General features: G+C 43.1%; 1 long non-coding RNA gene across 1 annotated transcript; it reads right to left on the bottom strand.

Moving 5' to 3' along the window:
- Nucleotides 1-11,537: 11,537 nt before the first annotated feature.
- On the bottom strand, nucleotides 11,538-18,398 carry LOC131910577 (uncharacterized). The gene is made up of 2 exons (XR_009379167.1): nucleotides 18,300-18,398; nucleotides 11,538-12,001 (listed from the first exon to the last, which is right to left on the bottom strand). It is a non-coding gene; the product is annotated as an uncharacterized LOC131910577 (long non-coding RNA).
- Between the last annotated feature and the right edge of the window lie 1,007 nt (nucleotides 18,399-19,405).

Genomic DNA, 19,405 nt, shown 5'->3' with positions numbered 1-19,405 from the left:
AGCCATTCCAGCTTTGATCTGGAAGTTCCAACCCCCATTGAGACTTCAGCAACTGTCACGCCTACAAGGCAGGGCCAAGGGAGGCGCCTGGAGACTGGAGATCTGGATGGGCCGGCTGGCGCTCGGTTCTGGGTCCCTGGACGGGAGAGGTGGACCAAGCAGAGCTCCAGAGAACACTGCTGGACTGCGATACACCTTCCCCAGACCCCGCGACCTACCTATCCCTTAATTTGTAAGTTACGCCATTAAATAAACCTTTTAACTACGTGGAGTGGCCTTAATAATTTCACCAATAAAAACAATTTAAAAAGCCTTTCTTAAATGTGTCAGAGAAGTGAGGTCACAGAAGTAAGGTCATAGAAATGAGGTCACAGAGCAGACCACTGCCCCAAATGGGAGAAATGACACTCTAAGCCCAGAGAAGTACCTTGTGCTGGATCACAACTCCCATGAGTACCAGTTCTGGGTGCTGTAGAGAAGCTGTGTCCTCTAGACCTGACATGGATGTCCCCATCACAAAGCACAGCTTCTGTGGTCACCAAGAGAGGCTTTGGCAGAGGCCAAAAGTCATGGGAACAGAATAAGCAGGGTATCACCATTAATGGCTAGATCCACAGCAAAGGCTCTGGTAACCTGAAAGTGAGGTTTCCCAGATCCCTCTTGCTGCAGCGCCATGTGACCTTGGTCATGCTTAAGTGTGTCTCCTCTCACCTCCTCCCATGGTGACTTTTCTTCTGCAAAACAAACCTACTTCTGCTGGGAGGTCCCCTGGTGGTGGTCACCCACGCAGGGCTGGGACACTTCAGTGGTGCAGCTTTTCCAGAGTCCCCGTCTCTGCTGCCGGTAGATAGCATCTTTCAAAGGCTCAGACCTGGGCCTGGTGTGTCAGTGTCCTCTCTGTTGGACTGAAGACATGTTTGTTTATGTCTCTCCAGGACAAGTCATGCCCTAGGAAGGGTGACCTGAACCATAACGGAGGGTCTGTTTCAGCTCTGTGTGAATCAAGCTGAGAGTCACTTAGCCACAGGAGCGGCCCTCACATACTTTTGGAGTACCTACCACAACCTCTCAATGAAAACGGGAGAAAAACTCAGTGTCTGAAAGGGAGACGGGAAACGAGTTAGATATAACCCATGTTCTGTTCTCTCCCCGCCCCAAAAAAGAAATCCTTTAAAATTAATTTTGAATTAGTATACAAAATGATACACCTCATTGTGAATGACAATTTCTTATGTGTGTGTCACTGTACTTGGCTCATATTCATCCACCATTAGCCTCTCCTGTCACCTCTTCCCATGGCCACCTTTCTTCTGCAAAACAATCCCACTTCTGCTTTGATATGGCACACTATTTATAGTAAATATATGATCCAGATTCTACATGTGGGAGAAAGCATGCATTTACCTCATTCCTCCACTACGGACTCCTTTTCACTTCTCTCCAGTCCCTCTAGGCTCCTCCTCCTCCTTCCACATGGCTTTCCTCCCACTTTCCCATTTTCTTCATGCAGGTTTAGTGTTCATATTCCAAATATGAGAAAAAAAATACAGTGTTTGCGTTTGGAGTCTGACTTCCTTTGCTTAGTATGATGGTTTCCAGTTTCCAGCCATTTCCCCTGTCCATGACATCATTTCAAAACTGTTTGTGGCTAAATGAAACTACTGCTGTGATGATGAGTCTCAATTATCAACTTGATGGGATCTAGAATCACCTGAGAGATGGGTTTCTGGCCATTCCTCTGGGGGGGTATCCTGATTAGGGTAATTAATGTGGGAAGATCTGCCCACCGTGGGTGGTACCACTCTCTGGGCTAGCATCCTAGACTGCATAGAAAGGAGAAAGTGAGCTGAGCACAAGCATCCAGTTGCTCTTTGCTTCTTGACTGGAGTAAGAATGTGACCAATTGCGTCAAGCTGCTCTTGCTATGGCTTCTATATGGTGGCAGATGGTAGCCTTAACCTGCGAGCTAAAATAAACTATTTCTTCCTTAAGCTCCTTTTGCCAGGATATTTTACCACCATAGAGACAAGAATTTAAGACAATTGTGTGTAAGCCATCTTTTCTTTATCCATTCTCCAGTTGCTGGGCACCTAGGCTGGGTCCATGTCTTGGCTGTTGTGAATAGCACTGAAATAGACTGGAGTTTGAAGACGCGTCTGTGGCGTGTTACCTTAGATTAGTAGCATAGCTGGTTAACATGGTGGTTCTTAGCTCTATTTTTAGTTCCCTAAGAGACCTCTGTACTAACTTCTAGTTCTGTTGTTAATGAGGCATGCTCAAGAGAAAATATTTTATCAGAGCCTTGCCTGGACATTTAGCTCTAGGCTCTTCTAGGAAAATAAAATAAAATAAAGGAAAATTCTTGTTAGTGGACCAGCTTTGCAAGCAGTGTCAAAATAAGTTCTTCAGTGAAAAGAGAAATAATGTAGATCTGAAAGTCGGACACACACACACACACACACACACACACACACACATACACACAAATCCTGAAGGACATTAGAGAATGTCAATTTAAAAATATTATGTGTATGAGGGTTTTGCCTGTATATATGTGTGTATAGCACACATGGTCATGGTGCCTGCAGAGGTCAGAAGAGGGGGTCAGATCATCTGGAACTAGAGGTACAAGTGGTTGTGAGCCACCATGAGGGGGTTGGGACTGAAACCAGGTCTTGTGGAAGAGCAGCTGGTGCTCTTAATGACTGAGCTGTCTCTCCAGCCCCCAAAACCTTTCATTTCCATGTTTTTAAGTTCATAGCTAACAGTGTTTCCAAAGTAATAGTAACAACTGTGTGTATAATTGTTTGTGTGCACATGTAGATAGACCTGTATTTTAATATATTATATGCAATGAAATGAATGGTAGCATTGCTATGAAGAGCAATATAACATAATTTAAAAACCAGCTTATTATAGCTGCTCTTCCTGCCTACGAAGTAGTATAGCATTGTTTGAAAGTAGCCATGGGCTGAATATATTGCCAACTCTAAGACAATCACTAAAAAGTTTTCAAAGAAGCATCATTGACAAGACAAGAAAAAAGAGAGAACACAATTATACCAAACACTCCATTAAAGTAGCAGAGGCAGGAAAGGAGAGGGACCTGGGAGCAAAGAACAGGAACTGATACAGAACACTGTGCCCAAGGTCCATCAGTTGCCACCTTGAGGTTCATGGTCCCAGCACATACCAGGCAGGAGGAGGAGGATCATGAGTTCAAGGTCAGCATGCTCTACATAATGAGACCCTGTCTATAAACAAACAAATGAGTAAGTGTCTGGGGATAAAGCTCAGAGGCAGAGTGTTTGCCTAGTGCATGATAAGCTTTGGGTTTAGTCCCTAGCACCACAAAAACATAATAAAATGAATGATATAGATGACCAGAATATATAAAAAAAAAAAAACCCAGATGTGTGTTATCTATAGCGAATACATTTAAGTATAACGATGTATGTATATTACAAATAAAAAGACAGAGAGAAAAGCTGGCCATGCTAATATTAACTAAAGAAAGCCACAAAGGCCTTACTGATTTCAGAGACCATAGTCATCAGAGGAAGTAAAATGATTGGGATTAAGTGACGACAGTTATACAATGACAGAAGAGTGGGATTTCCAAGAAGAAATAGCAATCCTGACTGTGTATGTACCGATTTTGTTCTTAACGGGGCATCTCGTCAGGGGAAACTATTTACTAGTGACTGCAATGGTGGGATTGTATCAGAGGCTAACCTGCATGGAGAAATTGCTACCTAGCTCCAGACAAGAAAATGTCAGAATATATGAGATGAAATCAGACAGGCATGCGAGGAGAAACAGAAAAATCTCGGTGCTTGTCATAGCTGGGCCTTTCCACAGGTAAAGACAGGAGTTCCTCAGCCCCTGGCTTCTCAGTCTCCCTGGGTGCATCTCTAAGTCCCATAAAGGACTTTGGAGTAACTCCATGTGGAAGTTCAGATCTTGCAGAAAAGAGAAGGAAAGAAAACATCTCCCCACTCAACTGCATTAGGGGATTTGAATGTCCTCTGCATTAGGGGATTTGAATGTCCTCTGCATTAGGGGATTTGAATGTCCTCTGCATCACAACAGTTCATCCAAACAAGTGCTTCTCTAAAAGGCGGTGACACTGATTCCTGTCTCCTCTGTGACTGTCAGATGGACCAGGCCACAGTCCCGATGAAGAAAACCGTGATGAGCCAGGCCATAAGACTGGAGCATCTCTCTCTGAGTAAGAGAAAAACTCCCAGGGAAAATGGGGCAGAGAAATGAGGACAAGGGTAAATTAATGTTATGAAACTTGTTGTGAAGAGAAGAAAGCTGGTTAATTTTTACTAAAGGCAAGCTGGGTAAATAATGTTAGCCAAAAGGGTTAACAGGAGGTGGGTGGATTTTTATAAATATAAAAGGAAAAATATGTACTCTGAAGGAATGCTAGCACTGCTTAGCAATTTAGAGAGCTTTCATCTTCAAAGAACCTTACATGTTGACTAATTAATCCTTCCAACACCCTTGTGACGTAGACGTGACAAACAAGGACAGAGGCCAGTCTGAAATGACTAATCTCCCAAGCTCACTGGTTGAGAGAAGAATTGTGAAGGAGGGCCCATCACTAATGAGGAAGAACCTATGGAAAAATGACCGGAATTTTAAAGATGTCCCTTCTGTGCTTCGGCATTTCCTGCTCTTTTGGAGCAGAGATGTGTGTGCATGCTTTCAAAATACATTTCCAGAACTGTAGGACCAATCACAGCACTGCAAGGAAAGAATCTACCGCTGTTTGAGCTCAGTTAATGCTACACTAATGTGAAATACTCAAACAACCCATGCTTGAACTCTGGCTGTTAGCAAAAGCACAGAGTCGCTTTTCATAATGTATAATTGCTGTCCTTCCACGGAAAGCACAGACTGTGAAACTTCAGTGGGGTAAAAGGAATAACACTTATTAGGGGCTTATGCTAATTTTGCATCACGTAACTTGTATATTCTTTTAGTCATTCAATCACCCAGGCAAGTATGCAAGGCCCAATTAAGTGAGAGACCTAAGCATTCCAGGCTCCTAATCAGCAGGCACTAATTTTGGAAACTTCACACCGTGGCTACAAATGCCATCAACATGGCAGTGAAGTTCTTCAATCCCATCCCACATTCCCGAGCTCAGGCAGAGCTGAGACAGAGAGCTGATCTCCTGTTTGCCTGGCACAGTGCCGAGGTGTAACACCAAAGTTATCTGGAAGGCACCTAAAGAGAATCAGCAGGCCTCGAGCCGTGAATTCATCCCTTAAACTGTCTGCAGAAACTGTTTCCACATCATCATTCCTGGCGGACAAAGAACAAAAGGAACTAAGCCCATGCATGAGCTCCCAGGGTGGCGTCTCTCATGGCCTTATACCAACTCTAACCGAAACAGCCTGCTTTAATCCACCAAAATAATTTACTGCTAATTAGCAGAGGTTTGGGGTTTTCTTGTAATAAATGGAATCTTAGACTCTCTGCTCTAAACCATTTCTGTAACTGAAAAATGCAGATAAAGCTGTATGGAAGCATCGATCAATGTATTGCTAATAAAGTTGTTGTAAGATAAAAATAGATGGTAGGGGAACTGGAGCTATGGCTTGGCAGTTAAGAACACTCAATGCTCTCTCAGATGATCCAAGTTCAGCTCCCAGCGTCCATGTTGGGGGACTCATAGGCACCTGTAACTCCAGCTCCAACACCTCTGACCTTTATGATGACCTGTTTTCATTTGCATGGTACCCACATATAGACACACATATGTATATGTAATTAAAAATAATAAAAATGAACTATTTTAAAAATAGATAGTTAATATACAATTATGAAACATGTTTACTTTTAAAAGGCTTTTCAAAATTAGGAAATATTAATCTATAAGTTTTATTCAGCTTCAACATTTTAATTAAAATAAACCATGGAAAGCAGATTCTGTTCTGGCCTCAATTGCTCCATCTCCAAACCTTCCCTACCCAGCCCGCAGTGCACACACTTCCTCCAAACTCTGCTTTCGCTCTTGGAGCAAAATGTGTGTAGCTGGCTGTTTCATGACTACAGTTTATTTCCTATGGCTCTGTCTGTAAAGGGCAGTGACACTCATCCACCATGATCCAATCATGGAGTGACATACCTTCTCCAGAACTTGTAGAAAGAACAGCACAGAACCCATGACTAATAACAGTAAGGCTCTGCTGTTGGCACTCTGAGGTGACAGCAGCCCAGAGCCCCCTTTATGTGGTCATGGGGGCAGCCCTTCCTTGCCAGCTCAAGGGATAGCTGATGACAGCAGTGAGCCTCTGGATTACAGACCTGCTACCCTAGGCGCCAGCCTTCCTTCACTGGCTCTTGTGATAGCTCTCAGAGTGGGCACATTTAGCCTCACCGTGCTGCTTCTAAAACAGTTGCTAAGACTGTTGGAACAGGACTGAGACAGGAGTGATAAAAGACTAGATATTCCCTTAAACTGCTACAGTGTTCCTTCCAAAATGATAGTCCCGGAAGGTGCTGAAGAAAGAATTCCCACCTGGCCCAGCTCTGCGTTGGCCCCATCGTGTTAATACTATGTGAGTTTGTGTATTTTCATTCTCTTTTTCTTACCTTCTTTCCTTTCTGTCAATCAGTTGACCAATGCTGTTGAGTATGTACCTGCTGGCACCACAGTGCTGGGCACCATGGTATAGACAGGAAGCCCCAAACCATTGACTCCTGCCATTTGCAAACATCAGTAACCAAAGAGGCTGAGCCCAGAGCACACACACACACACCCCAAAAAACTTTAAAGGCATCTGCTTACCACATCAGTGTACAGTGTGTGCACAGAGGAGAATGTGACAGTGAAACCCATTTTTTGCACATGTAATGCATACTAAAATATGAAGGAAATTCCCATCAGTCCACTGTATTCCAACCACTCAGACACATTTCTATTGAAACGTTATATCTCATCCTATAGTTTTGTCTTGTTACTTGGCCTCATTTCCTTTGTGCTTGAAGAACAACCCTAAGGGCTTTCTCTTGTGAGTGAACAACAGAATTTCCCAGCATGTGCACATGCAAGGATAGCTGTGTTCATGTCTACTTTGAAGACATTTTCTCGGGATGTAGGATTCTAGTTTGGCTTCTGTTTTCCTTTCGTGATCCTCAGACGCCATCATTATCTTCCAAAGCGTTGTTCCTATGGAGATGTGAGACACAGACTGTGTTTTTCTTTGAGTGTCTTTGCTTTTTTTTTTTTTTTTTTTTGTCTCTTGTCCTCAGCAGATTTTGTGGTTCTGACCAGTTGTGACCCTGTTTTACCCACATTTGTGTGAGCCTCAGTTTTCCTCAGATCTGTATCCTGATATCCTGATGGGTTTTTTTTGTTGTTGTTTTTTTTTTTTTGGTTAGTTTTGGAAAAGCAATGATCACTTTCATTTTCTCTGCTTTATTCCCTCCCTTCTGGTACTACAGAAATTTAGTTGTTTATTTATATGGCACACATTCAACACTCATATATGGCATGGAGCGAGGGCCCAACACACATGTAATTAGATGCATAGACAAATGGAATGAGAACACACAATGCATTTCTTTTCATTTATGTATTTATTTTGTGTGTAGGTGTTCACGTTCCTATGTATAGGTAGACATGTGTATGTGCATGTGGAGGTCACAGGATGACCTTGGATATTGTCTCTCAGGAGTCATTCACCTTGTTTTCTAAGACAGGGTCTCTCTTTTGTTTGGAACTTGCCAAATGGTCCTGGCTGGCTGGCCAGTGAGCCCCAGGAATCTGTCTGTCTCTAGTACCCCACCACTGGGTCTAGAAGTGCACGACATTGTGCCTGACTTTTTTTTAAAAAAAAAAAAAAACATAGGTTCCTGGGGATTGAACCCAGACCCCTCCACTTGCGAAGGAAGCCCTTTGTCAACTGGGCTATCTCCCCAGCACATCTTTGCTGCTTTCGTTTTTTCCCTGTCTGTTGATGTCAGTGATTTGTCTTATTCCTCTAATCAGCTTGCCGACTTTTTCTTCTCCTCTGTCAACCCACTGTTAAGCACAGTTAAGTCTAAATTTTGGCCTATCACATTTTCAACTCTAGAATTTTTATTTTATTTTAGACAATACAATTTCTCTAATTGTGCTCCGTTTTTGTCATGCAAATTTTGGAAAATAATGACTACGTTATTTGAAGTTCATCTATCATAAATTCACTCATTTGGTTGAATGAGTTGTTTCTACTGCTTTATCTTGGTGTGTTTTTGTGTGCTCAGGAACTTAGTGTTCAGTGACAGACACTGTGCAGGCTCTGTATGACATCATGCTTTGTCTAAAAGGGTTAGCCCCGGCTGATCCTAGAAATACAGTCAAATAGGATAAAGATCATGTATTAGGGACTTCAGTCCAATGTGAAGTGGCAGCGTTTGTCCAATTAAGTCTCCCTCTGGTTGTACCAGACTCCTAGGGGAAAGACTTCCAGGATTCCTGTGGAGATCTGGGGATGCTTGCTAGGACCCTTCTCCACAAATCTCCTCAGAGTATAAATCCTGTCTCTTCAGCATAGGGAGTTGAGTCAATGGAAAAATGATAATCCTCTAAGGGTTTTTATTCTTCTCCTCCAGGAGTGTTACGATCAGGACTTTATATGGAGATTCGGGGGGTCCTGTGAGTAGGTAAATGCCACAGTCTGATCTGAGATGCTGAGGTAAAATGCAAGGTTGGCAGCAGGAATAACTATAAGGAGACGTATTGGGGCACCCTTCTAAATGTGTGGGTGAGTGTGCTGGGTGATTACATCAGAATTTCCTCAAGATTCTGAGCCCATCACGCTGAGATATTGTTTGTAGGCAACAGGAAAGCTGAGGTTAGCTTGGAAGAGTTTTAGTGATGAAATATACATTTGAGAGTAAAGTTGAAGATGTGAGAGGGGAGGGGCATGCCGCTGAAAACATACGAGGAAGAGGAGAAGAGGTTACAGGACCACATCCCCGAGAGATCACATCCGCTTTGGACATACTCTCCTAACGGACCTGTGCTTGCCAGTCTGTGGGGCAGAATCCTATTTTACAAAGTGCTCTGCACAGAAGTGTCCATGGAGTTTCATAAGGAAAGGAGAAGAAGGAAATCAAGGAATAATCTGACAATGGCACTTTCAGTTGTTCTTATCGGACACTCTAAAGATTCCATCTGAATAGTCTATGGAGACCACACGGGCCATGCTCCACCAATAATGAAGGACTCCGTTAACCCCGACTCCTCTTAGAGCTCTGCTCTTTCAGGGGCTGAAATGGCAGAAACAACCCAAAGAAGCAGAGAGATAGGAGAGTAGTCACAATGTGTGTGTGTGAAACTGTTAAAGAAGAAAACAACAGAAGTTATGAAAATAATGATAAAAACACTTACAAAAAAGAAAAGCCAGGCGGTGGTGGCGCACGCCTTTAATCCCAGCACTCGGGAGGCAGAGCCAGGCGGATCTCTGTGAGTTCGAGGCCAGCCTGGGCTACCAAGTGAGTCCCAGGAAAGGCGCAAAGCTACACAGAGAAACCCTGTCTCGAAAAACCAAAAAAAAAAAAAAAAAGTGTGTTGTAATCCAGAGACTCAGATTGTTCGGGGTGCATGAAGAGCAGGGGGATACACCAGTGTTGAGAGTTAATTTACTCTGAGCCATGGCTGTGATAAGCTATGGGGCCCCACTTTGGAATGTTCCCTGAGTGCTGGGGTCGGGGCCTTAAGCACAGAGCAGCTCTTCAGGCTTTCTAACGAGGCAAGCTTGGGGCAAGCAGCACTGCAGCCATGTACTTATCAGTCTGCTCAGGACACAGACAGCCAGGATTCTCCCTGAATCAACAAGCAAGACATTCGCCTCATGGGTCAGCTTCATTTGCTGAGAAAACGTGACCTCTGATCTTTGCAACGTTTGGCAGTCTTAAGGGCACATCACACTTGAAAGGGACCCATTATTAGAATAAAAAAAATAATAAGTTTGGTTGGATCTTTTAGTGGCTTTTCAGGATTCTAGGGCTGATACTAGCAGAAAATGGTTTTCTTTCTTTTCTACTGGGGAAGGCCTGGGATAAGAATAGAATATAAAGTGAGGGAATATGTACTTGATACACACACTTTGTGGTTGGAGAAATGGCTTAGGCAGTCATGCTTGCGTGGAACCTGAGTTCTGTTATCAGCACCCGTGTGGAAAGCCAGGCACGGTTCCATACACTTGTAATCCCAGCCCTGGGAAGGCAGGGTCAGTGGGATCACTGGCCAACCAGCCAGGCTGATTTGGTATGGTCAGGCCAGTGAAAGTCCTTTCCCTAAAAACAGGATGGATCGTTGCTGAGGAATGACTCCCAAGTTTGACCTCTGGCACACACACGCATCTGCACACACATCAACCCGGCCCCCAACAAAAGAAATAGACATGTGTGCCTTCCCCTGTGTGCTATCAGTACGGCATTCCTGTCTTCATATGCTTTCATTCCCTTGATTAAAGCACAGACTTCTGGGTGTTCAACTTAACAGTCAGGTCCACAGAAGCTAGCCTGACCTTCTTGAACTTTAAGAAGTCCCAATTCTTCCCCCGACCATTTAGCCTCCTTTAGTAGCTATGGATATCCTATTGAATTTCAAAGAAGGAAGAGGCCAAGCAGCCAAGCTTTTCTGCTAAGCTAGGCTAGCAATGTAAGCATTAGCCACCACACTGACTGGTTGCTGGCATGTTGCTACTCATCAGAATACAGCAGTGATTGAATGGGGTGACTGCAAAGAGTGAACACCCCAAGTTTTGCTGGCCTGACTGTGTCCTGGGTGTGGTGATTTGCAAAACTCTCCTGGATGTGACCTCCGGGAAGTCCAACTCCTTGAAGTAAGCTATACAGTTACCTTCTTAGAGTATGCTGCTGGCATTTCATCTCATAAATAGTGCTTAATCTTTTCGACTCTATACAGAGACATTGCTTGTATTTATTCAATATGTGTTTGGTGTGACTTAGCATTTAGCGGCATAAAAAACATCCATCTAGTTAATATGAATGACAAGCAAGCTTGCCAGATTTAGCTAGTAAAAATGGAGAAGGTAAAGTTACATTTGAATTCCAGATAAACAGTGAATAGCCTTTTTGTATAGCCAGGGTACATGTAATAATTAGGACATGCTTACACTAAACAATCACTTGTTGTTTGTGTGCGATTCAAACTTAGCTGGTTTCTCCTGTTTTCGTTAGTCAGCCTGGGCCTTTAGGCTCCTTGGAGACTCTTTAGCATATGTTCTTCCAGAACATGTTGCTGGGGGCTGGGTGTCTGGCCCTTCACCCAGGGAAGTATCTTCTCCAGGTCTAAAAGTCACAGCAAGTCACAAAGAGCATGTCACCTAGTGTTGTTGGGCCATTTAACCCAGTCACCAAGCCTCTCTGCCTACTTATTCTCTCTCTCCTCTCTCTCTCTCTCTCTCTCTCTCTCTCTCTCTCTCTCTCTCTCTCTCTCTCTCACACACACACACACACACACACACACACACACACACACGCACACCACTTTGCCTAAAGTATTTATAGAAGGGATCAATTTTAATTTCCCCTACCCCTTGAGTACACAATTCAGAATCCCTCCAGCCAAGATTTATCATCTGTCTAATGCAGTTCTGGGGAAGGGGTAGGGCCAAGGGGGTGCTTAGTGCTGCTCCAGGGTAAATTGTCCCCACTGTCTCAATCTGAAGACCAATTTGCCTTACAGCCCCCTGCCTCCCAAGGAAGGAACTTGTTGGTTTTGGCAGTGTTTACCTTTCCTGCAAACAAATTCAACATTTTACAGACCAAGTGGTTCTTAAAAAAAAAAAAAAAAAAAAAAAAATCACAGGAGAACTGGGGAAGGCTGCCTGTGGTTTCTGAGTAGCACTCCCTGCCTCTTTCTAGGGAAAGCCTGTGCTTCTCACAGCTGCTTGTGGATAATCTGTGGAGCTGTGACCGCTGGGCCTCTGCGGTGAAGCTGCATGGCACCGTGTTCAGTTATTTCCTGTAACGAAAATGGAAGACTCTGTCAGATAAAAAGCCGGAGTCCTTTTGTCTCATGTAACTGAACGGTAGGGTTTTCTGTGGAGAAAGGCCACAAGAACACAAATACACTTGTGCTTTGTTTTCTCATGAAAGAGAAACGTTTCTAAGGCATCAGTAGCCACCAGCATCTGGGAAGCCTGCATGTGACCCGCTTTCTCTGAGCACCGCGGTTCATCTCTGCTCTGGAAGAGGATGTCTGTCTGTCTGTGTATGTATCACACTGACTGAAGCTGCCATTCACACCCATTTCTCCACTTCAGATTTACCATGAGTCCTGGCCGAAGGTGTGGATGATTTGCTCAGTGTGTGGAGTTCGTCTGTGGCGGGACTCACCACGGTTACATTTTACAGTTTATGGTTCAAGGCAATGGGCAGGAGAAGGCACGAGAAGGCATAGATTATTCTTACCTTTGCCTCTCGTAACCATCACTGTAGGTTTGTTCTTGCAAACACATTCTTTCCTGCACTGAATATTTATAGTTTTGGGTTTTTCAGTTGGAGTGTTGATGTGATGTGAGTCTTTATTTGACTGCATGTGTCTTGTGTGTGGATGTGTGTGGATGCCGGAGGACAACCTCTTGTGGTGTTCTTCAGGTACCGTCCACCTTGTGTTTTGAGACAGGGTCTCTCATTGGCCTGGAACTTTCCAACCATATCCAAGGACCCAGCTGCCTCCATTTCCCCAGCTCTGTGATTACAAATGCAGGCTACCACACCCGCAGGTTTTGTTTTGTTTGTTTCTGTTTCTGTTTTGTTTTTAACATGGATTCTGGGATCCAGCTCAGGTCCTCCTATTTGCAAGGTGCACAGTGAGTACTGACCCACTGAGCAATCTCCGTAGCCTCTGGCCTGCATGCCTTCTTGACTGTTGTCTGAAACATGGTACTTAAATCAGCCTCGAGTATTTTTGATCCTGCACACTTCTTTACCCCACAGGTCCACGTGCTGGTTGCATTTCTATCGTCTGTGAGGTCATCGCCTTGATGGAAGTGCAGTCTGGCCCTCGCTTCCATGTGTTCAGAACCTGGGAATGTGGGGTTAGCCCTCAGGTCCTACAGCACCCCTGAAGTGAAATACCATCTTACTATTCTCTAAAACTATGCTTTCCCCAAGGAAAGTGGGGGCTGACCACAGTAACTGTCCAAGGCGCTGTCCCAGAAGGTGCATGTGAGGTCTGGGGAGACTCCAGTTACCTTCTCATTCTCTGACATCTGCAGCAAGTGCCGCTGTTATGAGGCCAGGGGTGCTATGTGGCAGCCTGGAGTGACTTCATGTAGCTAGAGGCTCACAGCTTCTAGGGACAATGGAATCAGGGAAGGAAGCCTATTGGACAATCCTGACAAATTTTTATTAATGTAAAGTAAACTAGGTGACTGTTTATTCCTTAATTTTTTTTTTTTTTGGTAAACACCATCTAAGTAAAAATGATTCTTAAGTTAAAAAGCAAACGACATAGTTTGTATCTTCTTTTCTTATTTTCATTACTTTCTCTGACAAAGTAGCATTGATTTGAGGTCCACCATGTTCAAAAGATGCTTCTTTACCCAATGGAAAGCCGTCCTGAGCTGACTTCACAGCTGGTTTCCAGAGCAGGCTTGACAGGTTGATTTCCAGGAGGAGATTTAATTCATTGCCAAGGTGCTTATTCAAACACTTGCTGGTCTTTGCTCCAGGAAGCTTTGTTCCAGCTCCAAACATCGTTGTATATTTCCTTTTATTTAGCTCTTCTCTAAGGTTATTTACCTAATTACTTGGGCGTGTGTATGTGTGTACACGTGTATGCACATGCATGTGTGATTATTTGAGTGTGCATGTGTATGCACATGCATGTGCACATACATGAGTGCACGTGTGTGCATGGTGTGCACAAATGTATGCATGTGTGCACAAGTGTGCATGTGTGTGTGCGTGTGCGTGTGCGTGTGTGTGTGTGTGTGTGTGTGTGTTGTACTGTAAGTACACAGAAGCCCATTCTATCACTCTCCGCCTTGTTTCCTTGAGACAGCCTAGCTTCTCCCTGACAGTCAGTCAGCAAGCCCCGGCAGTGTTTCTGTCTCCATCTTCCACAGTTCTGGGTGACAGACATGCATGCAGTGTGCTCTCCTTTTCCTTTGGGTGCTGCGGATTGGACATCAGGTTCTTCTGCTTTCTTAGCAAGCAGTTTGCCCACTACACCATCTCCGCAAAACCTACATTTTTATTTTTGTTTTTTAAATGAAGGTTTGCAATTTCTCTATGAAAATCTTACCTCATGGGTATCTTATACTATATTACCTTATCTTGTAGGTATTTTACAACACATTTGCAAAATTAATACTTTAGGTAATAGTTATCATTCATTAGAGTCTTACAGGTGGGGTTAGTTCAGATGGGGGTTACTTCCTTTTAAATTTATTTATTCATTTATTATGTGTGTGCATGTCTGCCAAGGTGTGGGCGCTAGTGGAGACAAAAACTTGGTGTTAGTATCTTTCTCAATTCTTTTCATCTTACTTTTCTAAGATTCAAAGTTATAAAGTGTGTATGTTTCTTGGCACAGGTGCTTGGGGGGGTCAGAAAAGGGTGTCCTTTGGCTCTGAAATAATGGGCTGTTGTAAACTGTAGTGGGTGCTGGGAACAAAACTCTGGGTTTTCTACAAGAGCAGCAAGCACTCTTAACTGCTAAGCCTTCTCTCCAGCCCTTCCACCTCTCTCCCACTAAACCTGGAGCTCACCAGCTGGCTAGACTGATTGGCTAACAAGCCTTAGGGTCCTTCTGTCTGTACCTCGTCCAGCAGCGGGATTACAGGAGAGTGCTGGCACATCTGGATTTTGACATGAGCTCTGAAGATCCAAATTCAGGACCTGATGCCCATGCAGCAAATGCTTTAATGCTGGCCATCTCCTCAGCACAAGAGTTGATTCTTGATTTTGTTCACACAAGGTAAATCAGATGTTAACAGTGCCTGGGGCTGGAGTTCCCAGAAGACCCAACTGAGGAGAATTTATAAGTTGGATTAGTCATATGACCATGTGTTGGGGTGGGGTATGTGCACAGCTAGATATGAACCAGAACATCTCCCAGAGGCCTTACTTGCTACGATAAAATTTGAGCTCCTGATAACATAGTGCTCAGATTCTGAGGGAAAATGGCCTACAAGCCAGGACAGTGAAAGCAGGTATCCAGGAGAACAGAGTGTGTGCCATGGGAATTGGATTCTGGGTTTTTGTTTCTCAGCTGTGGAAGTCATGTGAGGACAGCTCAGCTGTGTTCTATTGGTGGAAGCCGTCACAAGCTGCTTAGATACAAGGGAAGGATGCTGACCCCATCCCCTAGTGGGAGAAAAGCATTCTGGAGTCATGTTGTAAAAGTGATGCACAGGTAACTTACTGTCTTTTTTATTGCCTCAGCAAGTGGTATTTTTAAATCCCCCATGCTTTCTGCTGACATATTAGCCTTGACATATTAACTATGTAACTAATAGCTGGTTTTCTTATTATTTACATAATTTACAGATGTTCTTCATATAGCTAATCTGATCACCTGCAGATGTGGAATGTTTTGTTTCTTCCTTTCCAGTCCTTATCTATTAAGGTGGTTTGTATCATTGGTGTTTTGTCTCCTATCAGGAGCTAAGACTTCCTGTGGCGGTAGAATGAGACATGCCCCTTTAGGCTCGTGTATTTGAAATCTTGGTCCCTGGTCGTTGGTACTGTCTGAGGAGGTTGCTGAACCTTCAAGAATTAGAGCTGGAGGTAACAAGTCGGTGGGGGCAGGCTTTGAGAGTTCATAGCCACATCCCTCCCCCAATTTACTCTCTATGCTTTCTGTTTCCAATTGAGATATGATTTCTCAACTTCCCAGTCCTGTTACCATGTCTTTTCTGTCATTATGGACTTCTGCTTTGGAATCCTAAGACAAAATAAACTCTTTCTTCTATCACATGCTTTTGTTCATGGTGTTTTTTTTTTTTTTTTTTTTTTTTTTTTGGTTTTCGAGACAGGGTTTCTCTGTGTAGCTTTGCGCCTTTCCTGGGACTCACTTGGTAGCCCAGGCTGGCCTCGAACTCACAGAGATCCGCCTGGCTCTGCCTCCCGAGTGCTGGGATTAAAGGCGTGTGCCACCACCGCCCGGCTTGTTCATGGTGTTTTATTACAGCGTCAGAAGAGTAACTATTACGCCCCCTTTTAACAGGATAGGAATGACGGCAGTCTTGTTCTTCATTTTGAAAGGAGTATTTTCAAATAAGAAATCTCTCTCATCTCTTTCAATGCTTTGTTTTATTATAAATAGGTGTTGTCTTCAGTGATGTTCTGTGGCCATTGAGGTAATCCTGTCTGTTCTGTTGTGAGGAATTAGGATTGAGATTTAGTGCATAGAGTTCCTTAAGGTAAGCCCACATGTTCTTAGAGTAAACTCATTGTGCTCACAATGCACTGGTTATTGTTAACCTGGATGTCTGTATCTTTGTTCCTGGGTAAAATTAGCTCATAATTTTTAGAATTTCATGTTTTGTCTATATTGGGTAACTAGAGTGTGCTGCTTTCAGGAAGTAGTTACAGATAATTGTTTTTTCTTGAATGTATAAAAACATGTTTGTAGATATTTCATAAATATCCATTTGTAATATGTAATCTGATTATATTCAAGCATTTGAAAAATAAATTAAAATTTAATTTAAAAATAGTGCAGCAAAATTTGGGAGGAAAGAAAAAAAAAGTCTGTAAAAATAGTTGATGTCAGAGCTCAGAGTGGGGCCCCATGAGTTCGGTGTCTGTCTGGAATGCAGAGTTGAAGGTCACCCTCTACGGCACAAGGACTTAGAGGATAGTTTAGGCTAGAGGCCTGTTTCAAACACTTCAAATTGTTTACCTTCAGAAAGATAAATTAAATCTAAACTCTCATTGGACAATAGATGAGCAGTGGTTGATTGGAATGAAATTTATTTAAATTGTATTTTTTTATTTTATTTGATGATGACAATGATGTTAATGATATATTTTATATGTAATTTATTTATTTATTGTTTTTTTTGAGCCCTGGCTGTTCTGGAACTCACTCTATAGACCAGGCTGGCCTTGAGTTCACAGAGATCCACCTGCCTCTGCCTCCTGAGTGCTGGAATTAAAGGCGTGCACCACCGCCACGTGGCTATGTTAATGATTTTTAAAAACAAGGTTTCACTATACAACCACATTAGCGTTGAACTTGTAATTCTCTTGCCTCAGTGCTCTAGGTGCTAGGATTAAAGGTGTGTGCTGTCACTCCTGCCTGGCTTCTTAAACAGATATCACATTTCAGAACACATTTCTTTTTCAGTGCAAGAACATCATACTTCAGCATTCAAAATGATTTCCAAATTAGCCCAGACTCATCCCATGTTGGTTTCATATGCTTTGAGACCCATTTTCACATCATAAAGTCTTAGTTACTTTTCTACTGTTATGCTAAGACACCATGACCATGATAACTTATAAAATAAAGCATTTAATTTGGGGCTATGGTTCCAGAGGGTTAGTGTCCATGACCATTATGGTGGGGAGCATGGCAGCAGGCAGGCTGGCAGGTAAGAGGCTGGAGCAGTAGCTGAGAATTTACATCTGATCCACAAACACGAGGCAGAAAAAGAGAGAGTTACCTGGGAATGGTGTATGATTTTTGAAACCTCAAAGCCCACACCCAGTGACATACCTCCTTCATCAAGACCACACCTTCTAATCCTTCCTAAGTAGTTCCACCAGCTGGGGACCAGACATTCAAACATATGCCCCTATAGGGCCCATTCTCATCCAAACAACCATAGCACCCAATATAAATAAATGACATATGTGTCTCATGGTCTCAAAGCTCAGTCATAGAACTAAAGGACTAAAGGATAGCCATGATACTGGGCATGCACATACTGACTGCCACTACAAAATTCAGCTCTCTACTTATTCTCTTTTCATCACTCTCTCTAAAACAAAGGTGAATTTCTTTTTTTTTTTTTGGTTTTTCGAGACAGGGTTTCTCTGTGTAGCTTTGCGCCTTTTCTGGGACTCACTTGGTAGTCCAGGCTGGCCTTGAACTCACAGAGATCCGCCTGGCTCTGCCTCCCGAGTGATGGGATTAAAGGCGTGTGCCACCACCGCCCGGCAGAGGTGAATTTCTTTAGGTGGGCTTTCATGCTTCCTCCTCAATCTCACCAATTACTAAATTCATTATTTAAATTTTCATGTCAGTATATTATAGGTTGAACCTATGCCTTATCATATCACCCTACCCTCCCTTTACTCACCTTTTCTCATTCATCCCCTTTGTCTTCAAGTTTCACTTTCGCTTTCATGTCTTATGTACATATGTGATTTTATGTATCTGTACATGTCTGTGAACCACAAAGGAGAGCACACATATATGGTATTTGTCCTTCTGAGACTGACTTCATTAACTTAATACAATCATCTCCAGTTGTACTCACCATGCTGAGAATAGCATGATGTCATTCTGTTTTATGGCTAAAACAAACCCCATTGAGTATGCAAAACACATTTTCTTTATCCATTCCTTCATTACTGGACACCTAGGCTGGTTCTATAACTAGCCATTATGAACAGTGTTCTGTGCTTTGTGGACATGGAGTCCTTAGGTAAATACCCTAGAGTGGTATAAAGGGTTATACAGAAGATCTAGTGTTAGCTTTTTGAGAAACCACCATCTTGATTACCATAGAGGATGGGATAGTTTATATTCCCGCCAGAATTGCCTAGTATAAGGGTTCCCTTTTGTCCATATCCTTGCCAGAATTTATTGTTTATTTTTTATTTAATTACATTTATCCATTTAGTGTGTGTGTGTGTGTGTGTGTGTGTGTGTGTGTGAGAGAGAGAGAGAGAGAGAGAGAGAGAGAGAGAGAGAGAGAGAGAGAGAGATGCCTGTCCACTAACCATAGCACGCATTTGAAGGTCAAAGGATGACTTGCAAGAGTCAGTTATATACAATTCTTTCCACCATGTGGGTCCATGGGATGGATCTCATGTTGTTAGGGTTAGTGGCAGCTGTCTCCCACAGTTCAGGCCACTTATTGTTTTCTTAAGGACTTGTTCTGTCTAGGATGAGATGTGAATCTCAGCGTAGTGGAATGGTCTCGATCTGCATTTCTCTAATGGCTAATAAGGTTGAAAATTTTTTATGTTTATCATCCCTCATTAACTGACTTTTTCTTGTGGAACATGTGAGTTCTGTGCCTTTGAGTGTTTTAAAGCCACTGCTGAGGAAGTTTGGGAAGTGTCTCTATCTCAGGTCCCTTTGTAACAACAGCCAAATGTCTGTTTTCACTGTGAGGGCTCTGATATTCTGACCATGTTCTCTTACTGAATCTAGAAAATGGCCTTCTTTTCATTCACA

The sequence above is a fragment of the Peromyscus eremicus genome, chromosome 5 (genome assembly GCF_949786415.1).
Source record: "Peromyscus eremicus chromosome 5, PerEre_H2_v1, whole genome shotgun sequence".
NCBI classification, from domain to species: domain Eukaryota; kingdom Metazoa; phylum Chordata; class Mammalia; order Rodentia; family Cricetidae; genus Peromyscus; species Peromyscus eremicus.
This window is presented reverse-complemented; position numbering and strand designations above follow the sequence as displayed.